The 22,501-nt window shown below is 44.4% G+C and overlaps 1 protein-coding gene and 1 long non-coding RNA gene across 2 annotated transcripts in view; one reads left to right on the forward strand and one right to left on the reverse strand.

Moving 5' to 3' along the window:
- Pdk1 (Phosphoinositide-dependent kinase 1) overlaps window positions 1-22,501 on the forward strand; it is a 1,509,859-nt gene that overhangs the window by 222,648 nt on the left and 1,264,710 nt on the right. The gene's annotated exons all lie outside the window — the stretch shown is intronic.
- On the reverse strand, window positions 413-3,149 carry LOC143260679 (uncharacterized). The gene is made up of 2 exons (XR_013034970.1): window positions 3,009-3,149; window positions 413-2,066 (listed from the first exon to the last, which is right to left on the reverse strand). It is a non-coding gene; the product is annotated as an uncharacterized LOC143260679 (long non-coding RNA).

The raw sequence follows: 22,501 nt of genomic DNA on the forward strand, positions 1-22,501 counted from the left end.
ATATTATAATAGAATATATATTATAGTATATAGAATATATACTATATAGTAATATCTATAGAAATATCTATATAGTATATATAATAATAATAATATATAATATATAGAATAGAATATATATTAATACTGTATATAGAATATATATTATATACTGTATATTTCATTCTCGTAAAGGATGTCTTTAATTTAATTCAGACTTCATCCATCCAGCTTGTATTCCCAACGATGAAACTTACTGTAATTACTTTTTAAACGAACATATACCTTAAGATTGCAATTTCCGAAAAATTGGCAACGATCTTCCAAATAAGAGCCTGTCGTGACAAATCAAAAAAACTTGAACGCTTCGCGCTCGAGTAGCGGCCCCGAGACGCCATTAAAAATTGTTACGTCGCGTCTCAAAATAATCCTATTAATGAAATTTGTTTATATTTAAAGATCTGTTGAAAACACAACTATTGCACGATTCACAATATCCAATTTAAATATATAATAAACATATAAAATGGAAAAACCATGGATCAGAAGAACTATTTTAAACGTTGCGTCGATTCGTCCTCGAGTGCAAAGGGTTAAACAACTCTCAAATATCTGTTCCCAAATAACAATACAACGTAAAACTCTCCGAGCGAAAGGAGAACGTATAATATATTCCGAAACTAAAACACGCGACTGCGAATCTTTGCGCAAATTAAAAATATTCAACCTCAATTACCGAACGAAAATTGAAATAAAAATATATCTCTTCCGCTAACGATGATAAAAAGTCGAAGATCGTTTAAATCGTAAAAATCCGTAGCCTATTCACGATCGTCTGCTATCGAAAAGAGCGAACGTCGTCGGAGCATCGTCTCCGAAAATGGCGGAGTCTTAAGCCCGGGATATCGAAGCTCTCGATTTCTCTTCTCCGACCGGGAATACACGAAAGTCCTCGTTACGGTGGCTCCGTGATCAGAATATTTCGCCGTGTAGAATAATCATCGTGTCACCTAAATAGCAATATCCTCGAGATTTGCGGAAAATCGTGAAAACCGGAGAAGTCGGCGGCTCGCCCTCGTGTCTACAGGGTGTCCTAAAAATGTCTCGCAATCCGAAAATGGCGAGTTCCTCGGATCATTTGAAGCAGCTTCTTCCTTTACAAAAATGTTCTCCGAGGCACCGCTAACGAGTTATTAACGAAAAACAGTGACCAATAAGAATCGAGTACGGCTGACGCGAAGCGGCCCAGCCAACCAACGCGCGAAGCCCAGTTCCGCTCATTGGCTCGGTCGCCTCGCGCCAGCCGAGCTCGCCTCTCATTGGTCACTGTTTTTCGTTAATAACTCGTTAACGGTGCCTCGGAGAAAATTTTTGTAAAGGAAAAAGTTGCTTCAAATTACCCGAGGAACCCGCCACTTTCGGATTGCGAGACATTTTTGGGACACCCTGTATGTATACGAATCCGGGCGGACCTTCGCCTGCCGAAGCAAATGGAAAAAAGGGTCTCCAAGAGTGAGAGAAAAAAAGAGTGAGAGCGAGAGAGAGAGAGAGAAAGCAGCGCTCGCTTATTATACTGATCGCGGTTGACCGTGGCCCCTATTTTTCGCTCGTCTCTTATTCGGATTCCCGCCTCGCGCTGCACCAATGTCCCCGGATCCTCAAATCCTGCATCCAATTTCGACGAAGGGCCGGCCTGTCCCTTCCGCCGCGAAGAACGATTGGGGATTCCGGACAGAATTCAAACAAATCTTGTCCATCGGTAACCGCGAAACGAATTTTCGGTCCCGCTTCTTGGCCCCGGAGAGATCGGGAGCGCCGATGCGATGCCCTCGTTCTCGTCGCCGAAACCAGACGACAGCGCGTTCTCCGCGCCGCGCCGCGTCGTCCGTGCTAGATGTTCCCAGCCAGATTTCGTTTTTGCAAATCGAATTCACTTTTTCCCCGTCAAGCCGCGGTGAAGTCGAAGTCTCGCCACGACCCGGACTACCAAGACGAAGATCTTCGACGTTGCTGGGCGGCTCTTCACGGCACGAAGTTGCGGCTAAGACGCTGACGAATGGCGGGCGTTCTCGCGGTGGTCGGCTTTTCTATGCAAAAAGCGGAAGAGTTAAAAATCATATAATAGTTAAAATTATATATTTAAGCCTTGCTTTATGTATTTTATTTATTTTATTTATGCATTATATTATTTTTTTATGTTACTAGGACGTATATTTGGGTTGCTGGTGGGATAGATTAATGAGAACGAAATGCAGTGTTTTAATTGATAAGAAATGAATTTTTGTTTTCAATTCCATTCGATTCGATTGTGAACATCCCCGCCATTTATATAATATATAATATATATTAATATAGAATATATTTGTATATAATACACAATATACGTTAATATAGAATATATTTGTATATAATACACAATATACGTTAATATAGAATATATTTGTATATAATACACAATATACGTTAATATAGAATATATTTATATAATATACAGAATATATTAATATAGAATATATTATATATAATATACAATATATATTAATATAGAATATATTTATATAATATAAAATATACGTTAATATAGAATATACTATATACATATATTAATATAATATGCAATATATACTAATATAGAATCTACAATATATATTAATATCATATGCAATATATACTAATATAGAATATATTATATATAATATACAATATATATATTAATATAGAATATATTTATATATAGTATACAATATACATTAATATATAATATATTTATATATAACATACAGTATATACATTAATATAGAATATATTATACATATAATGTACAATATGTATATTAATACATAATTGATTTATATAATATACAATATATATTATATATAATATAACGCGTCAGATTATAATCAATGATAGAATCGTGATATTTTATTTCGCTCGCACCCCACACATAAAATATTCAAGAATAAAGGAATACCAATAAGATTAAATTATGCAACTTTTAATCGTCTATTATCCGGTGTCCAAACACTTACGCACTGCGACTCAAATCGAAGTGATAACGCGCGACGAGCCACCCAGTGCACCGATTCATTCGGCATCTCGAATAATCACGGGCCACCCGGTCCAATTTCGAAAGAGTTACGCCACGCCGGGAAGACCATCCCCCGAAAGTATGTCGGCAGCTTACCAAAAAGCATCGTCGCGAAATCTCTGTTTAAAGAATCGCCGGAGCCAAAACGTTTCCGTCGCTGTAGGGAGGGGGGATAAGCGATTCTTCTTCGGCGGGTAACAGTGCCATCGAAAGTTTCGGCAAGGAAAATATTGAAAACGATATCCCCGCTGGCGGATATCTCTGCGCGATAACGTCTGCCTCTCTCGCGCGCTCTCTCTCTCTCTCTCTCTCTTGCGCTCTCTCTCTCTCTCTCTCTCTCGCGCGCGCTATCTCTCGCGCGCTATCTCTCGCGCTCTCTCCCGCGCTCTCCCTCTCGCGCGCTCTGTCTCTCTCACTCTCCCTCTCGCGCGCTCTGTTTCTCTCACTCTCACTCGCGCTCTCTCTCTCGCGCGCTCTCTCTCTCGCTCTCCCTCTCTCTCTCTCTCTCTCTCTGCGTCTCTCTATCTCTATCTCCCTCTCTCTTCTTCTCTCTCCGGCGAGAGCCCGGTAATACGGATATCCTGGCGGAAAGAAAAACACGGACGATAATATTATTCCGTCGCGGTGAAGCCGATAATAAGGTTTCGCCGCGAAGGAGGGTCAGCGATGTTAATATTTCCGCCCGAAGAAATCTCCGATAATAATATTCTCCTTGCGGGGGAAATCAGCGATAACAATACACGTAGATTCTCCCGTGAAACGAACTTCGGGGCCGCGGTGCCCTCCGAGCGGAATCGAAGGTGAACTTCGAAAGTCGCTTCTCCGAGAGCGAGAAAAATAGAGAAAGAGAGAGAAAGAGAGATAGAGAGAGAGATTCGCGCATGCGGAATTCTTATTTTCTGCGGCTGCTTACGGGTCGCCCGCAAAATATCAACGGTAAATCACACCTCTGTTATCCGAGAGCGCTTCAAGGCTTCGCGCTCTCGAAAATTGCCGCGCTTCTTTCTTTCTTTCTTCCTTCCTTTTATTTTTGTCTTATCGACACGCGATTACGCCACGCGTTCGACTTCGTCGCAAATATTTTCACCGGAATTTACCGCGGCATCACGTCGTTCCGCAGACCTCCCGGATTCGATAAGCTCGTCGTCGGCTTCGATTCGAATAATCGCGCCTTTTCCCGCGCGCTCTCGCATCGAAACGCGAAGGCGACGCTTCGGGGAGCTTGACCCTTTGCACTCCGATCTCTCGGCGTGTCGGACATCGACTGAATTATCGATACCGTAATCGTGTAAGATACCCGAATAAAAAGAACACCGAATCTTTTAGATGTTGATTCTGACAATATTTCACAGCTGTGTGTTATTGTTCTTTTATTTCAGTTCTTTTTTTTTAATTTCAATCTACGAATCGAGGGAGAGGATTATTTTTCCCTGAGAGAAAAGATAACGAATCGACTGGTGATATTTAATGCAAAACGAAGATTGTCTCAATTGATCAAATTTCAACGAATCAAATTTCACTCGAATCCAGATTGAACACCAATGAAAATGCCGACTTAATTCTTCGAGCTAATTGCCGACGAACCTCTCAAATCAATCACCGAATCATTCACGGCGAAAATAAAGCAAACATTCGCGATAAAATGCGACGACGAAAGTCGGACGATTCCTCGAAACACGTTCAAATACGTAGCGCGAAACGTCGAAAGAAAAATCGCGCGTCAACTTTCTCGAGGGTTCGTTGTAACGAGGAGGCTTCGATCTTCGAATCTTTGCCGTAGATGGCTCTGAAAATAATTCTCTAAGCTTCCGGAAGACGATCGAATGCGAGGCATATTCTAAGGAAAGACATTCAGATTTCCGGGATGGAAAATTCGTACAAACGCCATCCTCTCCGTAGAAAATGAACGACCGGCTGGAAAATTAGTGGCTTTAAAAGGAGTGCATATTCATCGCGTTTGTCCGATTCGTCTTTAGAAAATCACCGTAACCGTGCGAAGCATTGTAGCGTGTTTCGGACGGTAAGCAGAATAATAATTCGAGCGCCGGCGGAGTCAAAAGGGATCCGGGTATAAACGCGGGAGCGTTAGCGAGAGCGCGAGAATTCCTCGAATTTCGGAGCGTTTCCAGCGCCGAATCGGTCGTGTTTGTCGAATTAACGGCGGAGATTCAATTTCAGCAACAGCCATCGCCGAGAGTTGGAGCGAGCGTCTCTCTCTCTCTCTCTCTCTCTCTCTCTCTTGCGCGCTCTGTCTCTCGCGCTTTCTCTCGCGCTCTCTCACTCTCGCGTTCTCTCACTCTCGCGCTCTCTCACTCTCGCGCTCTCTCTCGCGCTCTCTCTCTCTCGCGCTCTCTCTCTCGCGTTCTCTCTCTCTCGCGCTCTCTCTCTTGCGCTCTCTCTCGCTCTCTTTCTCTCTCGGCCGCCGTTTCTCTTTTTTTCCGGCGTGTTTCGTTGCCGTGAAAAGGATCCTCTCTCTCTCTCGTTCGCCGAAGGGGAATCCCGTCGTTCCATCCTTCTTCCGGGGGCCGGGCAATTTTCTTAAACACAATTCCTGTCGGCGTGTTCCCGGGGCCAGCTCGCATCGCATCGCATCGCGCCGCGCCGAGCCGCAACACGCGCGCAACACGCTCCCGCTCGACCGACCGCGTGGAAACAGCCTTAGAGCACGGAGCACCGGCTTTATTGGAGGACTTTCGGGCCGAGCAGAGCGCGAACTTTTTCATGGGTACGACGAGGCAACTCTCTCTCCTAGTCGTAAAAATAAGTGTACTGCTGCGAGGTGGTTTAACGGTGTCTTAAGCAGCGGCCAACGCCGCGTTAAAATTCCTACGGAGCGACGCGAATTCCGCCGACGAGAATCATCGCGGACCCGCCCCCGAGACACACACACACTCTCTCTCTCTCTCTCTCTCTCTCTCTCTCTCTCTCTCTCTCTCTCTCTTTCTGCAACATACCTCGCCGATTCTCTCGCTGCGAAATCGACCACCGCGATATTCTACGTTCGTTTCTCGACGAATCGTCTCGCCGCGTGGCAGCGGCAAACCGAACCAGATAAACACAATATCGTTTTTAGGCTACTACGGAATTTTTAATGACCATTTTCTCGTAATAGTTCATTCGTTTATTTATTTATTCTTCGTTCTCCGTTCTCGTAGCGCGGAACGTCGAAAGAAAAATCGCGCGTCAACTTCCGAGGGTTCGTCGCAACGAGGAGGCTTCGATCTTCGAATCTTTGTCACACCCAAAACAATCACTAAATCATTCACAGCGAAAATAAAGCAAACATATTACGCTGGCAAAGGGTGTTAAAAAATGATTAACCGTTTGACTGCTGAGGAGCGCTACCGCGCTCTTCTTATGTCGCTTTTCTTATTATGAAAAAATACGTTAGCAGTCAAACGGATAAATGAAATCATTTCGTCGATTAAAACGTAGGATTTCTTTAGTAAATAAATATTTTTCGCCAACAAGACAACAAGTTTCATTACTTTTCTGTTTATCTGATATACTATCTTCTAGCATTCGCGATAAAAATTCCTAGAAATCCTTAACGCGGCCACAACCGGCACGTCTACCCCAGTTCCGAAAGCATCGCATCGGTCGAAGGGTTAGCTGGTCGATGCAGGTCAGCTCGGGAGAAGCAATTTTCGCAGTCGAGAATGAAACGTTGCTTGCTTGCAGCCGACCAGCAAAATACAAAAACCGAACGTGTCGGCCGTGGCGCTCGGAATCCGCGCGCGTTGGATAAGCCTATTTTTTGTCAGCCGAGAGAAAGAGATCGGCATGAAAATTATTCTCTTGAATCCACTATTTTCCAGCAATCGATATATCTTGTCGTGCCCTTTAGTTGCTCGCTTGCATCTAACGAGGAAAATACAAGAACCGAACGCGTAGGCCGCGGCGCACGGAATCCGCGCGCGTTGGATAAGCCTCTTTCTTGTCAGCCGAAAGAAACCGGCATCGAAATTATTCTCTTGAATGCACTATTTTCCAGCAATCAATATATCCTGTCGTGCCCTTTAGTTGCTCGCTTGCATCTAACGAGGAAAATACAAGAACCGAACGCGTAGGCCGCGGTGCTCGGAATCCGCGCGCGTTGGATAAGCCTATTTTTTGTCAGCCGAGAGAAAGAGATCGGCATCGAAATTATTCTCTTGAATACACTATTTTCCAGCAATCGATATATCCTGTCGTGCCCTTTAGTTGCTCGCTTGCATCTAACGAGGAAAATACAAGAACCGAACGCGTAGGCCGCGGCGATCGGAATTCGCGCACGTTGGATAAGCCTCTTTCTTGTCAGCCGAGAGGCATCGAAATTATTCTCTTGAATCCACTATTTTCCAGCAATCAATATATCCTGTCGTGCCCTTTAGTTTTCCGAACGACGGGATATTGATTTACGAGCCGCGGGTTTACGCGATTTGCATTCGGCCGCGCGCCACTGAAGCTTCGACTTCATAAAAGTTCGAACAGCCGTTCGCGTATTTCGCCCGCCGCGGAAACGGAGCTCGTTCTCCCTCCGCGAACATTCGACGCGTTCGATTATTCATTGTCCCGTATTAATAAAATCGAGAAACGTCTGGTGGCCCTCGGCGCGGCCCATTAAAATCCGATCGGGATCTTCTGAAAAATTGAAACCGGTCGGCGATTTTTCGAGCGTGACGCGCGTTCCTTCGACGCGGCTCGGACCAGGCCGCCCCCGTAATATTTATGGATTTCCGCAGAAATGATACGTCGGCACACGGCAAATACAGCTCTCCAATGACGCGCGCGATCAACGTAACAAATATTTGAATTTTGCTGGCCGAGTGACGAATGCGTTCGAGCGATCCCGTCGCGGAAAAACAACAAGAGATCGGCCGGGAGGATCGCGAAGGACTCAATTTATTATGGATTTTACCGGCCGGATTTTCCAACGTTCTCCCTCTCCCTCTCTCTCTCTCTTTCTTTCTCTCTTTTTTATTTCACTTCTACCGGTTATCGATCGTCGACGCCCGCGATCGATTTCGATCGGGGCGACAATCGCGGCGCGCGAAACCCGCCGGAAATCGGTTCCGCGCGTCGCGTTCGGCCGCCGCGGCCGATCCGCAGAAAACGATCGTATTTGTTTCAATCTGTCCGTCCATTTGTTACGCGGATAAATTTACGCTCCCGGGATAAATTTACCGTTAAACGTCCATCATCGGCGAAATATCGCCGGTCGGGGAGAAGAATTAATGCGAGACGCGAGCGCGCTGCGTCTTTAACCCTTTGCACTCGAGTGGCGGCTCTGAGGCACCACTAAAATTGTTGCATCACGGTTCCAAAATCAATTTTTATATTATCAAAGCTTAGATTTCAAAAATCGTTAAAAGCGTAACCTGTTATATGAGTCGCAAGACTCAATTTCATACGCATAAAGTGCACTTTGTCATATAAAATGGAAATACTATATAAGTCAGAAAAATTATTTTAGATTTATAGTTGAAATGGCTTCGAGTGCAAATGGTTAAACCGTAATAATTTGCAATCTGGTTCGTCTTGGTATGTAACTTTTTACAGAGATATGTGGAGAAAAGTGCCCGGAAAATATATCGTTTGTCCGAAACTGTGATTCCTCGAGCGTCAAAAAGATATTCCTTGGCCAATGTAGAGAATTTTTAGACACAAAATACTGTCCAGACACAAAATACTGTCACGTCTCCATGACGAGTATACTCGTCGAACACAGCTAACTGGTTAAAAGTGATAAAAGCGTGTCATCACTAAAATTACAATTTAAATGACGAGTATACTCGTCACGACACAAAATACTACCTCTTCTCCGAGACGAGTATATTCGTCGAACAAAGCTAACTGGATAAAAATGACAAATGCTTGTTTTCAGTAAAACTACAATTTAAATAACGATGAGTATACTCGTCACAACACAAAATACTACCTCTTCTCCGAGACGAGTATACTCGTCGAACACTGCTAACTGCTTAAAAGTGATAAAAGCGTGTTTCCACGAAAATTAGAATTTAAACAACGACGAGTATACTCGTCACGATACAAAATACTGCCACTTCTCCGTGACGAGTATACTCGTCGAACACAGCTAACTGGTTAAAAATGACAAATGCGTGCTTCCACGAAAATTAGAATTTAAACAACGACGAGTATACTCGTCACGATACAAAATACTGCCACGTCTCCGTGACGAGTATACTCGTCGAACACAGCTGACCGATTAAAGTACAAATAAGTTCGCGGAAAATTGAGCTCACGCTGATCGCCCGGATCGCGACCGATTAGGCGATACAGGTGATACACCACTGCGAATAAATATCAATCGCCGCTTATTTCGGCAACTGAATCAATCAACGTTATTCGCCAAAATGAATCGGGCGACCGTGAATCAGTCGAAACATCGACTGCGAGAGCTTTCTGTCGAGCCGAACGAGTGGCGTTCTACAAACGTGAAACGGCGCAGATCGTTCATTTGGTTAATTAATCGGTATAGTACGAAAACGTTCATCGACGGGACAGCATCGCGAACGCGCGCCGTTGTTAATTTCATTAAGAATGCTTCGAGTCGAAATGAACGTTTCGTCGAGGGAGCTGCTCTTCTGCGAATAACCCCTTGAAATATAAAAGGATCGATTTCCTTGCTTAAAATTTCCCGTCGCTTTATTTATAAATGTTCTATTTTATTTTATTTTATTTCGGGTTACACATTTCATTTCATTTCATTTATTTTTGGCAAAAAGAACTCTGGAGTAGGTAATACGCGAAGAAAAACAAGATATAATTTACAATATTCTGTAAACAATAGTTTTAAACTTTCTATTGTAATAATTAATCATTATAATAATTATATAAATATTGTAATGAATATTTATAATTATAATAGTTATATAATTATATAAATATTGTAATGAGTAATAATAATTATAATAGTTATATAATTATATAAATATTGTAATGAGTATTAATAATTATAATAGTTATATAACTATACAAATATTGTAATGAATATTAATAATTATAAAAATTATATAATTATATAAATATTGTAATGAATATTAGTAATTATAATAGTTATATAATTATATAAGTATTGTAATAAATATTAATAATTATAACAGTTATATAATTATATAAATGTTATAATAAATATTAATAATTATAACAGTTATATAATTATATAAATATTGTAATGAATATCAATAATTATAATAGTTACATAATTATATAAATATTGTAATAAATATTAATAATTATAACAGTTATATAATTATATAAATATAAATATTTATAATAATTATATTAACTTCCAATTATATATGTTGTCGCGTGTACGAAGTTAGCATGATCAATTATAATATTAACACTAGAACTATCGTAGTCCCAAAGGTGATTAATTTTCATTGCTCTATGACAATATTAAGATTGCATTTATTTAAATTTTGTGCAACTTTTATCACGATATATTGCTTGAATAAGAAAAAATTCATTTAAAAATCTCTCATAGAAACATTTCGATATTATCGGGAATTGTAAACGAAAAAGAACTTAAAAACCAGTCATTTTAACCAGTGTTAATGTTAGTAATAATTAATATACAGTTTTACAGAATAAAATGGTACGCGATTCCTCAAATATCTTGCTGGTAGACGCCTTTGCAAGGCGTAAAAGAAGACTTGCGCAATCGAATAATTAGTGAAAGTGAAACATGACCTCTGATATCGCGATGCTAACAAAATATCGGCAATTTTCCTGCAATTATGCAGCGCGCGATGGAACCACCTAACAAAAAAGCTCGACTGCGAAGAATCAAAAAATTGAACATAAATACAATAAATTCTTCCTAATTGACCCTCAAATTGTGCACAAAAATAAACAATTTAGGAAGAGAAGATACGATTATCCGAGTCTTGCGGCTCGTTTTTAAAGTCGTTATAAAATTGCTCATTTTAGCGCGCACAATCCGACAGTCAATTGGGGAGAATTTGCCCAAATTCGAATAAGAAAATCTTTTCGACGAGCCGCAGCAGTGCGCCGTTCCGGCTCGATCTGCGCTGGTAAAACCGACTTTTTAAGCAGTCCGTTTCTGTATAAACTCCACAGATCGGGGCGGGACGGGGGTGGGAGACCGGGGATAGGCTCGAAGGTACCATTAAAGTTGGTAGCGCGGTGTGCTCGTCCGATTCCCGGCATCCGCGTGGCGGATCGCTTCGCTGATATCCATATGCAGTAGCCCGAGGAAATAAGCTCGCTCGTAAATAAGAAAAGTTCTTGCGTCTCTCCGGTTCGCTCGAGGGTCGCCGATTCCTCGGCGTACCCCGACCAACCCCCTCACTCCCCCCCCCCCTTTCGACCGCCCGTCCCGGCGGGCCGCGCCGTCTCACCGCATTCGAGGCTTCTCTCTCGGCGCGTGGCTTCCAAGATATCGAGTGATTTGTTGTTGCGATTCCCTCTCTTTTTCGCTCGAGCACTCGCGACGGAAGCGGCGCAGCTACCCCCGCGGCACGATACACCGATAATTCCGGTGCTTTGGACGCGGTAATGGCGCCGCGTCGCGTCGCGGCGCGCCGCGCTGCGAAGGGGACGCGAGGGCCCCGCGGCTCCTTCTGACCCCGAATATTATTTACCCCGTCCCCTCGGCCGGAATAATGCGTCGGACGATAAATATTTGTTATTGCGCGTTGACGAATTAAAAGGGGACTTAATGGCCCCACGAATGGAGCGAGCCGCGCCGCTTTTACGCCGGAATGGCCCCCGATACCGATTCCGCCTCTCTCTCTCCCGCTCTCCATTTTCCTGTTCGCGTCGCCCCGCTCCGCCCGACGACGTCCCGGGATACCAACCCGCGAACTTTCGGATTTTGAAGAATGCTCCCTCGTATCTTGGACCGTCTACGCTCGGATTTTTATGGCCCGCTCCCGCGGCGCCCTCGATCACGCGCCGACGATACACGCCGCTCGTCGTCCACTCCTTGTTCCGTTTTGTTCTCCTTTTCGGCGTCTTATTCCTCGAAAATCGAGACATTCCGCGTTGAAATATCCTTTCAAAACGTCGCATACAATGCGACCGGAGTTGGGAAAGCAGCGAGATCGCGACGAAGATTGTGTTCGGTTGCGAAGAACCGGTGGAACGATGAAAAGCGACCATGCGGACGTTGCCAGTCGATCGATCGACCCGTGAACAACTCGAAATCGTCGTTATCTTTTCAACGTTGCCCTGAGTTGACACCGTCAGGACCGATGACGCAGCCCTGGCGTCATAGAGGCTTGTTTTACGTATTCGCCGCTGAAACTCTCGCGGATCGAACGAGATTCTTGGAACACCGTGTGTGCCGGGGGGAAACTAGATTTCGTGGAAATTTCGACGGAATTGGGAGCCACAGGGGACCGTAATTATAAACAAAAAATCATTTGTTAAATATATTAATTCGAGGGACTATATTTATTAACCTTTAGTCCAATGCCGCCATATACGCGGCAGAAATCAATAAAACCGTAAAATCTGGCAGGAAACGTTGGAAGAATAGGCACGATTGTTTTTCGATGAAAATATATCAACGAAGTTTTATTTTTAAAAAAAAATGAATATCTCTTCTCTATATTTAATACAAAAATTTTCTGTAAAAAATTGCTCTTGGTCTGGAAAAACAGTCTGGACTTGGCAGTGTGTAAACTGGAAATAAATAGTTTTGGTCCCTAACCTAAGGGGATTTAATTGAACGGGGATAATTAAGCGTAAAGATGCAGTCTCGTTCTTCGTAAAATCGGACGCAGGATGAACGACGAGGAGGCGTCGCGTCGCACGGAAAATTTGTCGTTGTCGTTTTATCGTCGCCGTTATTTTCGGAAGAGTCCGTTGTTCGGGAATCGAGGATTGAAAGGAGAGTTTTCCGGGGGCGCGTCTCTTAGCTCGGTTTCGCTCGTCGGCCGAAAGGGGTGGCACCGAAGAAACCATTCCGTCTGATGGACGATATCGCCGGGGGGACGCCGTCGGTGGTGCGGTGCCAGACGGGATCCAGGGGCGAAGAAACTTTTTTCCCCGGCGAGGAGGAATCTCCGGGATCACGCGTGCGGCGTGAATCCAGTCGGCGCGGCGGCGGCGAGGCGCGGCGCTGCGGCGTCGACTTTTCGCGAAATGCTGCGGACGTCACGGCACCGCCATAAGTTTCCAGATTTGAGAGATACCGGTCGGGCTCCACTAAATCACCGGCGATCATTCACGAGATTCCGCCAGATAAGAAGCGCGCAACGTATTCCCTCTGCCAACTTCTTTTTTTTCATCTTGCGGCGTACTCTTGCTCCCTCGGCCCCCCGGCCGCTGTTCTCGCTCTCTCCTTTTCCGAGCCACCGTACCAAAAGATTCCGCAAAATCAGGAATTGAAACTAGAGAATTCGAGTTTGTCTCGGAAACGATTTTCAGTTTACTATAATAATCAGGCAATAATCAATTTGTTCGAGTCCTACAACCACGTCTGAGAGACGTGGTTAGATAATCAAGCCAGAAATGAGTATCACGTCTGAGAGACGTGGTAAAAAAGTCGGGCTAGAAATTATTATCACGTTTGAGAGACGTAATCAAAAATTCGGGCTAGAAATAATTATCACGTCTGAGAAACGTGGTTAAATAATCAAGTCAGAAATGATTATCACGTCTGAGAGACGTGGTAAGAAATCGGTTCAGAAATTATAATCACGTCTGAGAGACGTGGTAAAAAATCGGTTCAGAAATTATAATCACGTCTGAGAGACGTGGTCGAAAAATCGGGCCAGAAATGATTATCACGCCTGAGAGACGTGGGAAAAAAAGTCAGACAAGAAATTATTATCACGTTTGAGAGACGTAATCAAAAATTCGGGCCAGAAATGATTATCACGTCTGAGAGACATAGTCAAAAATTCAGGCTAAAAATAATTATCACGTCTGAGAGACGTGGTCAGATCGAGTCAGAAATGATTGTAACGTCTGAGAGACGTGGTTAAATAATCAAACCAGAAGTGAAAAAATCGGGCCAGTAATTATTACCACGTCTGAGACACGTGGTCAGATCGAGTCAGAAATGATTGTAACGTCTGAGAGACGTGGTTAAATAATCAAACCAGAAGTGAAAAAATCGGGCCAGTAATTATTATCACGTCTGAGAGACGTGGTCGTATAATCGGGTCAGAAATGATTGTAACGTCTAAGAAACGTAGTTAGATAATCAAGTCAGAAATGATTATCACGTCTGAGAAACGTGGTCGAAAAATCGGGCCAGAAATGTTTATCACGTCTCAGGGACGTGGTCGAAAAATCGAGCGAGAAATAATTATCACGTCTGAGAGACGTGGAAAAAAGATCGGACCAGGAATGATTATCACGTCTGAGAAACGTAATAAAAAATTCGGGCCAGAATCGATGATTACGTCTGGGAGACGTGGTACACTCAACCCACAGAACTAATGTCAACTTTAAATTATATAATTACAAATCATTTTGTTAATTATACCACCACGTACATTTACCTCGTTGTTATTTCTTAGAATTGCAATACTATTCAAGCTCGCTCGCTTTGTAAATCGCTGATTAGTGGACTGCAGATTTTATGCATTTATGGAAAGTTTGGTTAGATGCAATTTCAAATGGTACGAAGATCGAAAGAATTTCATAAGAATTCTCACCGAGAATGAACTTGCCATTTAATCTCTATTTAATGCAATTGTTGCGGACAATTTTGATTTTGATCCACAGCCAACCCGATTAACTATTGATCTAGATCGATCCAATCTACCGACCAACGATCTATTTTTACATCATCGATTATAGGGAGATCGTCGACAGAAATCATCCACAGAATTTCGTTCGCAATTCCGTTACCGTAACGCCGATAGCTTCCCGGCAGAAAATTCATAAAAATCACTTCGCCGGTACAGCCGTCGTACGAGGATATCGCCGTCGTGGAAAGTAGAAGGGGTTGGATCTGTTCGACATGGTGGAGCACGTACCACCGGTCCCCGGGAATTCCATTAACGAAGGAAAAAGGAAAAATAAACGTTGGAGGAACGTCCGACGCCGGACCTGGCTTCTTGCTGAATTAACAACGACGTCTTCCACGTTTTGTGGCCGCACGGCGGGAAAGTAATGTCTCTCGCCCTTCGATCGTGCGATACCACCGCGACTTCGTGGACGATCGAACTTCGTGCTAGGTCCAAGTTCCTTGCGGTTCTACCGCCTCGGTAGACCACGGATTTTATGCGCTCATTTTTTTCCCCTCCTCTTCGCCCGCCCGCTGAAACTCCGCGCGGCGAGATCTTCGCGGAAGTTTAACAAGGTTTTTATCTTCTTTCGAACACGGCAGAGCGGAACAAATATTTTCTTGTTTCTTGCGCGAAGTTCTCACGTACCTTGCTCGCGATTCTGTAAGCGAAAACCTGGACATTTTATTCAATCGTCGAATCGACTCGATTCTCGTCTTCGATTCCGTGTTTTTGATTTTTTCTTTTCTCTTTAATAGTATTTTCAGTGTTTCCAAATGTGAACGTCCCTTCTCAAAAACGTTACAACGGAAGCCAGGCTTGCCAGGAGAAAAGAAAACGAGCGAACGCGACGGCCGTTAAGAAAAGCCCGATAGCGTCGTTTGTCGGGCAAATGCACGAGTTCGTGTTAGGCCACGCGATTGCCGGGCAAAAAGCTGAGCGTATCGGGCGAAAGCGGCAGTACTTCTCCATCAAGCAGACTGATTGGGCTCGTCAGTGCCGGCTAATCGACTTCGGCTCGGTCAAAGCACACCTAAATCGTATCACGTCGGCCACGCTTCGGTATCGATATCAACTCGCGCCGAAGAATTACGTCTTGTCTCCTAACCTCGTTAAGACTTTAACCCCATCCCCACGATTTCAGTTTCAATAACGTGTACCGCAAACAACAAAGGTCCGACTGAAGCGCCATTTTGGCCCTCTCATTTCTGGCCCAATTTTTTCATTACGTCTCTCAGACGTGATAATCATTCTGGCCCGAATTTTCGATTACATCTCTCAGATGTGATTATGGTTTCTGGCCCGATTTTATTACCACGTCTCTCAGACGTGATAATCATTCTGGCCCGATTTTTCTACCACGTCTCACAGACGTGATAATCATTCTGGCCCGATTTTTCTACCACGTCTCTCAGACGTGATAATCATTCTGGCCCGAATTTTCGATTACATCTCTCAGATGTGATTATGGTTTCTGGCCCGATTTTATTACCACATTTCTCAGACGTGATAATCATTTCTGGCTGGATTATCTAACTACGTTTCTTAGACGTTACAATCATTTCTGACCCGATCATCCGACCACGTCTCTCAGACGTGATAATCATTCTGACCAGATTTTTCGACCACGTCTCTCAGACGTGATAATCATTTCTGGCTTGATTATCTAACTACGTTTCTTGGACGTTACAATCATTTCTGACCCGATTATCCGACCACGTCTCTCAGACGTGATAATAATTTCTGGCTCGAATTTTTTATTACGTCTCTTAGACATGATAATCATTTCTGGCCTGAATTTTTTATTACGCCTCTCAGACGTGATAATCATTTCTGGCCCGAATTTTTTATTACGTCTCTCAGACGTGATAATCATTCCTGGTCCGATTTCTTTTCCACGTCTCTCAGACGTGATAATTATTTCTCGCCCGATTTTTCGACCACGTTCCTGAGACGTGATAAACATTTCTGGCCCGATTTTTCGACCACGTCTCTCAGACGTGGTTATAATTTCTGGTCCCATTCTACATACCCCGTTTCTCAGACGTGATAATCATTTCTTCCCCGATTATCCAACCACGTCTCTCAGACGTGGTTGCAGGACAAAGTGTCAAACCCGACCCTCGGCCCGCGGGCTAATTTCTCGATCCTCTGTGGCGCGGCGCCGCGCGGAGAACTTGCCGCTCGTTTTGAGAATCAAATTCGCCGGAATTGTTTCCGGTACTTGGCCGGTTCGATTTCAGCCACGGCGAGCGACGAACCGATATTTTATTCAGAGAGGGTAATTGTCTCGAGGACCCCGGTAGACGTTGACCCTCTGCCCGCGGCAGAATTAACCGCGGCTGCTGTCTTCGAGGACCGGCTGCAGAAAGATTTATTCGAGGAATCGGCGACGAGCGCGTTCGGAACGCCGGGGGAGACGGTGCGAAAATCGGTAACGGATGTCAGGACGAACGCTGAAACGTCGGCTCAAGTGGTCGAAGTTGATTGGAAGTTTAAAAGAGAGTCTCATTTCAGTCTCGTTTCAGTCATCCATCGTAGAAATACCGAAACGAACACTTCCACGACCGCGCTAAAAACCTAAAAAATTTTCATAAAATTAAAACTGAAAATTAAAGATTCAATTAAACAAAAATTACGAAGCAAACTTACATGGCATCGATTACTTCTTCGGCATTCGCATTTCTTGCAAATATTAATAAAATCAAGCAGTCATTTTTAATTGTTCATCGATCATCCGTTCGGTCATCGATCGACTGAATTTAAAACGAGGAGATCTCCGCATTCGGTCGGCTAAGTGCTAACAAGACAAGGAAAAACCATAGGAAACAATATTCTATGTAAATAGATAATAATAATAATAATAGATAATATATAAATTTCTTTGCATATTTCACTTCGTTACATTTCCAAAAAACGCGTTCCGTATCCATTGATCTCGTCGCGACCCAACGGAGCAGTCCCTCTCTAATGTCTCTCTAATTGACGCCTTTCAGATTGTCCACAAAAATGAACAATTTGGGAAGAGGAGATACGATTATTCGAGCCTTGCGGTTCGTTCTTGTATTTACGAACTGTCGACAACTATAAAAACGAGCTGCGAGACTCGAATAATCGTATCTCCTCTTCCCAAATTATTCATTTTTGTGCACAATCTGAGAGGCGTCAATTAGGGAGACATTTGTGCAACATTGTGCACAAAAAAGGGCTAATTTGGGGAAAGGAGATGCGATTATTCGAGCCTTGCGACTGGTTTCTATAGTTACCGATTATTAACTACTATAAAAATGCGCCGCAAGGATAGAATAATCGCGTCTCCTTTTCACAAATTGTCCATATTTGAAATCTAGCTACGCATCGATTAGGGAGAATTTACTGTACAGTAATGTCTCTCCAATTGACGCCCAGATTGTCCAATAAAATGGATAATTTGGGAAGAGGAGATGCGATTATTCGAGCCTCGCGGTATATTTTTATAGTTATAAATTGTCCACAATTATAAAAACGAGCCGCAAGGCTCGAATAATCGTATCTCCTCTTCCCAAATTATCCATTTTAGTGGACAATCTGCGCGTCAGTAAGGGAGACATTACTGTATTTCGAAATCCCGTATCAACCTGGACGCAAAGTGTCATCGAGTGTAATCGAAGATCGAGAAAGTCCTGCGCCATTTTAGAAAGCAGAAAGGGTCTACCACCTTGGAAAGAACCGGGGTCTGTAAAACGGATGGACCCTGCACCCCTAGGAAGGGCCATCCGTGGAGCACTGGAACGGCGCTCCCTCGCGGCGGTGGGACAAGGGAGGGCGCGATTTATAACCGCGGCGCCCTCCCTCGAGGAATTCGCGTGGCGGCGCTAACTCCGCCGAAGAATTTCAGAAATAACCGGCCGTGGGGTCGCGACACAGAAGAAGCTGCCGAGTCAGGAATCCGAAAATACAAGTATTTTCGAAAAGGCGGCCTTTCTTCGGAAGCGAATGAGAGTGGGGTACAGGCAGGGAGCTGGAGAGACGCGGAGGAACGACAGGGAGAGGGGAGGAGGGGGATCAGAGGATGCGAGACCGCGGTGTCTTCGGTCAGAGCCGACGCTGATGCGACGTGTCGCGCTCGCGTCGAAGAGAGAGGAAGGCAGAGAGAGAAAGAGAGAGAGAGAGAGAGAGAGAGAGCGAGAAAGAGCGCGCGAGAGGGAGAGAGCGCGAGAGAGAGCGCGAGAGTGTGAGAGAGCGTGAGAGTGTGAGAGAGCGCGAGAGAGAGCGCGCGAGAGTGTGAGAGCGCGAGAGAGAGCGCGAGAGAGACAGAGCCCGAGAGGGAAAGAGAGAGAGAGCGCGAGAGAGACAGAGCCCGAGAGGGAAAGAGAGAGAGAGCGCGAGAGAATGAGAGAGCGCGCGAGAGAGAGAGAGAGAGGAGCGAAGGCGGACAGAGACCCTGGCGCTGGCTGTCGTCGCGTTTCGTCTCTCGCCTCCGAAGGATCGGCCGTGGTCGGGCGAGGAGTTTGCGAATCGGAACGAACCCTTCCGCCTATCAATTCCGAGCTCTCTCGAGGGCCCTCGGCTGGCCGACAGGCCGTAGGATAGGAACGTAAGGGTCGGTGTCTCGCGGCACGTCGAATTCTTCAGTCGTTAGCCGCGGAGAGGGTGTAATTGACGTGGCCGAATAATGGATTGCTGCCAATGGGCACAAAGGGCGAAGCCTGGACGCGCGGCTCGCTGAAAAGAGAGTGGGGGGAGGGGGAGTCTAGGAGGGGCCAGAGGAGCCTAGGTGGGTCTAGAGGGGGCCGGAGGGGCGAGCTCGAGAGGGTGGCGAACGGTCAGAAGCAAAGTTCCTTGCGATCCAAGGGAGACAGAAGGTTTTTATCCCGTTCCCAGCCCCCTATCCGATCAGGAATGCCTCTCACGACTCGAGTGATTTATTCCCTCCATTTCTGGGGATTATTTTATATATATATATACATATATATATTATATATATAGATCCGGCAAGCGCTCTGGACGTTGCTCCATCGCCGAGCCCTGTCGAGACTCTCCCCCCCTCTCTCTCTCTTGCACGCGCTCTCTCTCGCTCTCTCTCTTGCACGCTCTCTCTCGCGCTCCCTCTCTCTTGCACGCTCTCTCTCTCGCTCCCTCTCGCGCTCTCTCCCTCTCGCACTCTCCCTCTCGCGCTCTCTCTCGCGCGCTCTCTCGCTCTCTCTGTCAGAGACTGTGGACGCTCATTTCATTTCCGACGTGTTTGTACGGCCGGAACTGCTCTGCCTCGCTCTTTTCATATTACCCTCGCGGGTAAATATTTAGCCTGTTCGAGATCTCCGGGCCGATAAATACTCGGAGAACCGGCGTGTGTTTCGTCGGCCGGCCCTTCTTTGGGCGTCGTTCGTCAATTGAAAGGGACGTGGGCGATCGCGGAGACAGGTCGAGGGAGGTCGGGGAGTAACGGGCCACCTTTAGAGGCAGCTCGTTAGGATTTCAGGTGGCTTCGTTGCGAAATGAGACGCGAAGGGTGGGTCAGTGGGTTGCTCGTTCGACGCGGCGGCTCTTGGAACCGTTCTGCCGATTTTAACCCTTTGCAGTCGGAGTCATTTTAACTCGAGATTCAAAATAGTTTTTCTGACTAAAATATATATATATATATATATATATATATATATATTTTTTTTTAATATATATAAGCTAACAATTATATGTTAACAATTATGTACCAAAATTATGGTATTTCCGAGAAATGAGGGATTTCTGAGGTGATTTGAAGCAACTTTTTTCTTTACAAAAATTTTCTCCGAGGCATCGTTAACGAATTATTCATAAAAAAACACTGACCAATGAGCGGCGAATTCGCTCGGCGCTAGACGACCGGGCCAATGAGCGGAACCGAGCTCCGTTGGCTCGGTCGCCGCGCGCCAGCCGAGCTCGCCTCTCATTTGTCACTGTTTTTCGTTAATAACTCGTAAACGAAGCCGCAGATTGCATTTTCGCTAAGGAAAAAGTTGCTTCAAATGATCCCAGGAACCCCTCATTTCCGGGAAGCGTCATAATTTTGGGACACCTTGTATAATTGTTCCAGAACATCGTTGCCTTCATTATAACTCTATATCTCCCCCTTAAGTATACTAAATTAATTCTATAACTCCACTATTTCAGAAAAAGAATGTTGCTCAGTTTAACCGGTTGCGACAGCGCAGAGTTAAACACCGCGAAATAATTTCGAAAAATAGGAACAAGGATTCGCCGCGATAATAATTAATTAACTAACAATATCTAACGTAAAATGACACCACCGGGGTGTGGTGTCCAGCGACAGAAGAGTCGGCTCGGAACGGCAACAACGCGTCGCGAACGATGTAATACGTCCGCCGATTTTGTCCCATCATGCTAGGCGAGGAGGGGATGCGCTAATGAATTTTTCCGTACACGTACACGCCGCCGAAGAATTTACTAACCCCTCGGATCCTCGAGGAGAGGGCGAGGAAAGAATCCGACGCGAAACGCGCCACGAAGAGCCGAGGGGTCACGTCGAAGAGAGGCGAACACGTGAGGAAGTAAGCACTTTTTGACTTCCCGGCGGGGCGTAGCGGAGCGGGGCAGAGCGGGGCGGAAAATGTTTAGGCTCGGTACACCGGGAGACGGCCTCGGCCGACTGCGGAAGGGCGCGCGAGGTTCCCCCGGGAAAGAGGGGCCTGCCAGATAATTCCGACGTTTTTCATTTCGACGCTCACGCGCGATTTGTTTAATCTCGCCGCCTAATGAAGCCGATCGTTGAGCGCGGATCCGCCATCCTTCGATTTTAATCCGAGGAAAATTACGTCCCCCGATTTTACCTCTCTCTCTCTCTCTCTCTCTCTCACACACTCTCTCTCTCTCGCTCTCTGCCCCCTCGCCCCGCGTCGAATTAAGCTTCATCCCCTCCGTCGTCCTCCGTCGTTCTCCACCACCCTCGCCGACTTCCTCGCCGCAACGCCATGGACCTTCGATTATTTTCCCGTGGCACGTCGACCTATATTCTTCCCGTGTGCGAAGACGAGCTCGATCGACTGTTTCATTTTTTGCGAGAGAAATCGACCGTGTTCCTCTTAATTTTGCGGCGAATAATCGAGCATATAATTTATCGGGGGTTGGATCGTTTTTTGATTCGAGGAAACGAGCCTGTTGCATCTTTTAGACAATAGATATGTATTTGTATATCTATTATTTATTTATATATTATTATATATTATTATATGTTATTGTATTATTATATATTATTATATGTTATTGTATTATTATATATTATTATATGTTATTGTATTATTATATATTATTATATGTTATTATATTATTATATATATTATTATATTATAGATATATATTTGTACATTTATTATATATATTATTACATATTATTACATATATTATTATATATCATCATATATATTATAAAATTATTATGAAATAATATATTAAATTAGTATATACTATACTATGCTACTAAATAAATATTAAATTACTATTAAATAATATAACAGATATTATATTATTTATTTATTTATATATGTAATCGTTTACGAAATTGTTTACAGGAAATCGATCACCCATTAATTGTAAAACCAGAGAGAACAGCAGAGGTTTAGAACGAATAGGTGCAAGTTTGAGAATAATGTTACATTATTCTGAATTCGTTAATAACATTCGACGATGAATGAAGTAGACACGTTTTGATTCAACACCCGTTTCTCGCGATAAAACGCAG

The sequence above is a fragment of the Megalopta genalis genome, chromosome 1 (assembly GCF_051020955.1).
Source record: "Megalopta genalis isolate 19385.01 chromosome 1, iyMegGena1_principal, whole genome shotgun sequence".
Taxonomy (NCBI): domain Eukaryota; kingdom Metazoa; phylum Arthropoda; class Insecta; order Hymenoptera; family Halictidae; genus Megalopta; species Megalopta genalis.